This window comes from Bidens hawaiensis, unplaced genomic scaffold (assembly GCF_021521415.1).
Source record: "Bidens hawaiensis isolate Kalapana, Puna unplaced genomic scaffold, B.hawaiensis_p1.1 tig00029667_1, whole genome shotgun sequence".
In the NCBI taxonomy this organism is placed as follows: Eukaryota; Viridiplantae; Streptophyta; class Magnoliopsida; order Asterales; family Asteraceae; genus Bidens; species Bidens hawaiensis.
The window spans coordinates 185282-191491 of record NW_027494927.1 but is presented as its reverse complement, the minus strand read 5'-3'; positions in this window follow the sequence as shown (position 1 = coordinate 191491).

Sequence of the window (6210 nt, the reverse complement as noted above, 5' to 3'; positions counted from 1 at the left end):
GTTAGGCTCGCAGGCCAAAAGACAAACTTACTAAATGTAGCATTTCCTCAATTGGGCCCCATTCCAAGTTATAGGGACCTATGTCCCGTCCAACCTTTCTAGTTTTTAGGCACCTTTAGATAGAACTTTCTGGATTCTATAAGGTCCTTCCCATGTAGGGGCCAACTTGCCCGGAGGCTTCATTATTGCGGAAGACAAAGTCTCCCGCGTCGAATTCACGTCTTTGAACCTGCGAGTCATAATATTTTTGCAACTGTCGTTTGTAATTATGCTCGCGGATCGATGCCATTTCTCTCCTTTCCTCGAGGAGGTCAAGGTTCATCCGGAGTTCATGATCATTATCCTCAATCATAAAAACTCTGGCGGATGGGATACCAATCTCGGCGGGAATCATGGCTTCTGTGCCATATGTTAAACTGAAGGGGGTTTCGGAATTACTGGAATTCCTTTGAGTGCGGAAGGCCCATAGTACATGGGGCAATTCGTCCACCCATCCCGTTCGTTTCGTTCCCAATCTCATTTTGATTCCTTCTTTGATCGTCCGATTGGTTCTCTCGACTTGACCATTCGCTTGCGGGTGGGCTACAAAGGTGAAGACTTGAGAAATGTGTAACTCTTTCAACCATTCTTGCAACCCACTGTCCGCGAATTGTGTCCCGTTGTCACTAATGAGCTCTAGAGGGAGGCCAATTCCCACAAGAATTTGTTAACACTTGCTGCTGTTATAGAAGCAACTGGTTTGTCCTCCACCCATTTTGTAAAGTAGTCAATGGCTACTATCAGGAATTTGACACGTCCGGGGGCTTCAAGAAAAGGTCCCATTATGTCAACTGCCCATTTCTGGAACGGCCAAGCTGAAGTGACTGGGACTAACTCGTTCTTTGGTCGAAGCGTGTTAGGAGCATGGCGTTGACATGAATCGCACTTCCTGATTTCACGTACAGCATCCATATGCATCCCCGGCCAGTAATATCCAGCGTTCATTACCTTTTCTACGACCATCCGCGGACCCGCATGAAGACCACAAATGCCTTCATGAACCTCTCTGATTAAGTAATTCGCATCCTCGGCATCCACACATCGGAGTAGTGGGCCGAGGAAGGAACGTCGGTATAAAACACCGTCAAGTATCTGGTAGTTCAAGGCTTTATGCTTTATCTTCCGGGCCGCTGCTTTTCCTTCCGGAAGTGCTCCAGATGACAAGTATGTTATAATGGGTGTCATCCAGGATTCTACTCCCGTTTGGATTACTAAAACCTGATGTTGCGTAACAGACGGGCGATCTAATACTTCGATGCGGATTTCCTTGGCTAAATGTTCGAAGTTCGTTGAAGCCAATTTACTGAGAGCATCCGCTGATTTGTTTTCACTTCTCTTTATATGAATGACTTTGCAAGAAGAGAACTGGAGCATCAAATCCTTTGCCTGTGACACATATGAAGCCATGATATCATTTTTTGCTTCGTATGTGCCATTAATTTGTCCCGCAATCAACATGGAATCTACCCGAGCTTCCAAATGTTTAACCCCAAGCTTTTTGGCTACCCGTAAGCCTGCCAAGAAAGCTTCATATTCTGCCTCATTGTTGGTACTTTTGAAATCCAACTTTATGGCATATGTAAACTCATGGCCTTCGGGATTGACTAGCCTGAGTCCTGCGCCACATCCCTCACTGCTTGAAGCTCCTTCCGTGAATAAAGACCAAATCTGTCCTGATTCCGGAGGTACTTGGGGTTGTTGCTCGATTAAACATTCTTTTTCTTTGTTATGTGGGACTTCTGTGATGAAGTCCGCCAATACCTGCCCTTTGATTGCTGGCCTAGGTCTGTATTCTATTGCGTGTTCACTTAGCTCAATGGCCCATTTGGCCAAGCGTCCAGACAATTCTGGTTTACTGAGGACATTTTTGAGCTTGTATCCGGTTAAAACATTGATGGGTTGTCCTTGAAAGTACCTGCGGAGGCTTCGGGTGGCATAGACAAGCGCCAACACAAGTTTTTCAAGCATGGAGTATCTTGTTTCCGGGTCCGATAGTGTTCTGCTGACATAGTAGATCGGCGTTTGAACGTTTTTTCGGTCTGTCAAAAGGACGGCCCCAATGGCAATGTCTGAATACAACGTTAAAGGTTCTCCCGCGTGAGGTGCTGTTAACGTGGGAAGCTCCATTAAACATTTTTTTGACCTCCAGGAAAGCCTGTTCCGCCTCCGCGGTCCATTTGAATTGTTTTCTTAATGCAGTTTCTTAGTGTTGAGATAAACGGATGTGATTTTGCTGCATGGTTTGCCAAGAATCGATTCAAAGCAACCAATCAACCATTGAGCGTCTGAACTTCCTTGAGAGAAGAAAGAGAAGGCATGCGGGCTATAGCTTGAACTTTTTCTGGATTAGCTTTGAAGCCCGCATCCGTAACAATCACTCCGAGAAACTTTCCTTCTTCCATTTCGAATGAGCATTTGGCTGGATTCAGCTTCATGTTAATACTTTTTAAAGTTTCGAATGTCTCTTCAATGTCTCTCAACATCTGGTCTTCCTCGGCACTTTTGATCACGAGTTCATCCATATATACTTCTAGATTTCGCCCAATTTGATCTTTAAATGCTATGTCCATTAGTCGTTGATATGTAGCTCCCGCATTCTTTAATCCGAAAGGCATCATTTTATAACAAAAGGTGCCTTGATCGGTTCGAAATGTCGTTTTGTCTTCATCACCCGCGGCCATGCGGATCTGATGGTAGCCTTTGTAAGCGTCCAGGAAGCACTTGAATTTGAATGGTGCCACAGCATCAACTTTGAGGTCAACTTCTGGCAGAGGATAACAATCCTTGGGACATGCTTTGTTTAGATCTTTGAAATCAATGCACATCCGCCACGTTCCGTTGCTCTTGGGAACTATGACTTGGTTAGCAACCCATGTCTAGTAGCGGATTGGACGGATGATCCCGGCTTGTAAGAGGTCCTGGACTTGCTCGTTCATTGCCTTTGTTTGTTCCGGACCCATCTTTCGTTGTTTCTGAACAATTGGTGTAAACAACGAGTTTACCCTTAATTTGTGTCCCGTGATAGTCCGCGGGACGCCAGTCATGTCCGTGGGCTACCATGCGAACACATCAACATTTTTTGACAATAACTGTTTCAGGAAAGTCCGCACTATCTCGGAGATAGCAGGTCCAATTGTTATAGTTTGATCGGGGAAATCTTTGTTCAAGACCCACTTTTCTGGTTCAGTTCTCAAAGTTTGTTTTAGGATCTTGCTGGGTTTTGAGCTCTCGGTTGCAAAGCAATGTCGATTGACGTGAATTATTGCTGTACCGGTGCAGGTCGGAACTCCTACTGAACCGTGTGCTGTGGACGGATGAGCATTGAAGTCACCAATTGCTTCTCGTCCGAGAATAATGTCATGTTTCGATATTGTTGGCAAAACCATAAATTCGACCTCCTCGGTCCTCGAATGAATTCCGTCGCTCAAGGTAACTAGGAATGAAATTACCCCTCGCGGATGCATTATTTCCCCTCCAAATCCCGACACTGGAGCGTGGATGGATTTCAATCTTTCTTTATCTTCTTCGTCAAGCTGTTCAAAGCATTGTTCATACATGATGTCCGATGTGCTGCCAGTGTCGAAGAAGACGTAATGAGAACGATAATGCCCGAAAAGAGCAGTGATGATCAGGGGATTCTTATTGTTCGGACCTCCTTTAATTCGAGGGAAGATCACTGGCTCATTCTTCCACTCTTCATCATCAGATTCTTTCCTCTTATTCCCTGTATGGGACTCGCCTTGTATCATATGAACGTTCAAATCTTTAATTTGCTTCTTACTCGAGCCTTGGATGTCCCGAACGGGCGCTTTACCATTATCAGGTTTCCCATTTTTTACCAGGTGCCCGTGTTTTCCAGATTTAACAGCCGCCTCAAGTTCATTTCTCAATGATCTACATTCATTCGTATTATGACCGATGTCATCATGATACAAACAATGCTTCTTAGCATCTAAGAATGACCTTCTTGTTAGTGGTTGTGGCTTTCTGAAACTTATATTTTCTGTAGTGAGAATTTCAGCAGGAGTCTTTGAAAGAGGATTCCAATTGTTGGGACCTCGGTTTGCGGGTCCCGCTTTTTTCTTGTTGCCTATGAGGGATCTTGCATCAAATGGTTTCGACACTTCCGCACTTGGCTGAAGTCTTGACCAGATAGGGCCTTTCGCCTGTCTATTAGGTCTCGGATTCTGAAATTCGACTTTCAATTTTTGCTTTGGGTTACCATTCCTCAATGTTTTCTCAGTGTTAGCATACACCTTTGCCGCAGTCATAAGATCGTCCCACTCTTTTGGCATTCCATCTCTGCCAGTGAGGGTGCGGACTAGATCATCGCACTTGACGTTTTTTCGGAAGGCACCACGGAGCATGTCCTTACTTATCCCACCAATGTTCAGGCTTTCATCGTTGAACCTGGTGATAAAATCTTCTATGGATTCGTTGTCGCGGCGGACGACATCCAAAATTTCTGACTGGTCTCGCGTATGCTTCTTTTGCTGGCTAAACTGCTGAGAGAATTTTTTCACCAGATCGTCCCAACTAGAAATTTCACCGTCGGGTAACTTTTCAAACCATTCTCTTGTTGCCCCTGTTAGTGTCAACGCGAACATATGACACCAATAAGAGAGCGTCCAACCACTGACACCACCTACTTCCACGAAGTTCTGGAGATGATCACTTGGATCAGTCATACCATTGTACTTGCCTACTGATGTAGGTATTTTGGCATTGACAGGGAAGGGTGCGGTGGCAATTGCTGCTATGAATTTCGATTTTTCGGCAAAGGCCGTCGGGCGATACGGTTTAGTGAAGTCTCGTTCCGCATTGCTATGGTATTCGGTGTGGCGGACTATGTCATGCGGACGGCTGCTTTTTGCCTGAGAACTCATCCTACTGTCACCGATATACATACTGTAATCTCCTGGGTGGTAGGATGAATCGTAACTATCAAACTCTTCCAAGTAAGATGGCATCCGCATATTTATACGAGGACGAGGGCGTAACCTCGGTAATTCACCAAACTCTGGTTCCGTCGATTGGCTGTAACGAAGCTGACTTCCTCTTACTGTTGGTGGAGGAGAAGGGGATCTCCTAAGAGATTCCTCATAATTTAAAGTGCGGGCATGAAATCGTTCATCACGTTTTATGCGCTCATATTCAGCCACCAAACTTTGTTGTTGCATATGAAGCCACTCCTCAGGAGTTAAATGTCCTCTAGATTTGGAATTATGTTGATGAGATCTCGCCACGTCAGAGTCACCTGAATCATCTTCCAGATCCAACACTGACCGCTTTCGGCGAGTTTCTTCCGTAATCCGTCTGAGGTTACCCAGATTTGAACCTTCTGGTGCCGAACCACGTCCCATATCTGTAGGAGTGGGACCAGTTGGTGTTGTAACATTCTCTAGGGTAAAACCCCCAGGTGTTACATTGGTGATTCTTGACCCCGGAGTTGTGACACGCTCAAGAGTACGGCCACTTGGAGTCGTAATACGTGCAAAAACACTAAGACCCGGAGGTGCTTCTGTGTTAGTTACACGTGAATCAGGTGCAGGGGTTCCCGTCGGCCCTTCAGGAAGTTTACTCATATCAAACGAACCAAAAAACCAACGAAAACTATTGTTGTTCTAACAAAAAACACGGATGGTGCCAATGAAGAAACACGGATCCACTCCCCGGGTATGGGTCCTGGATCCAATGAGTCCACAAGGTAGGATATGATAATAACAACCAAGATATGAGTACAACCTCCCAAAGTTCAGTGACCGGAACCTGCAAAACAGACACCGTGAGTCCGTGAGTCTCGTTACAAGAATCATGAGCCTTCTTCTAGAGAGTACTTGAATGGTGACAGCTGTCCCGCTGGCATTATCCTCCAGTTGTTTTATGCGGACAGATGTCTTGTCCTGTGGATGACTTTTGAGGATGCTCGGATGCTTCCGCGCGTGTTATAAGGACGTTCCTCCTCTATCGTGATATGCGGGTGATCCGTATGTCCCGCGGGTGACTTATAAGGACATTCTCTGTGACCCGCGAGTGATACTTAAGGGTATTTGGGTCTTTTTGGTACCCTACCTCTACAATATTGGTTATGTCACAAGATTTCATGGTTTAACAATTCAATTTCCTCTTATCTTCTTATGTTCATATCCCTCACCAAATCCAACGGGAACA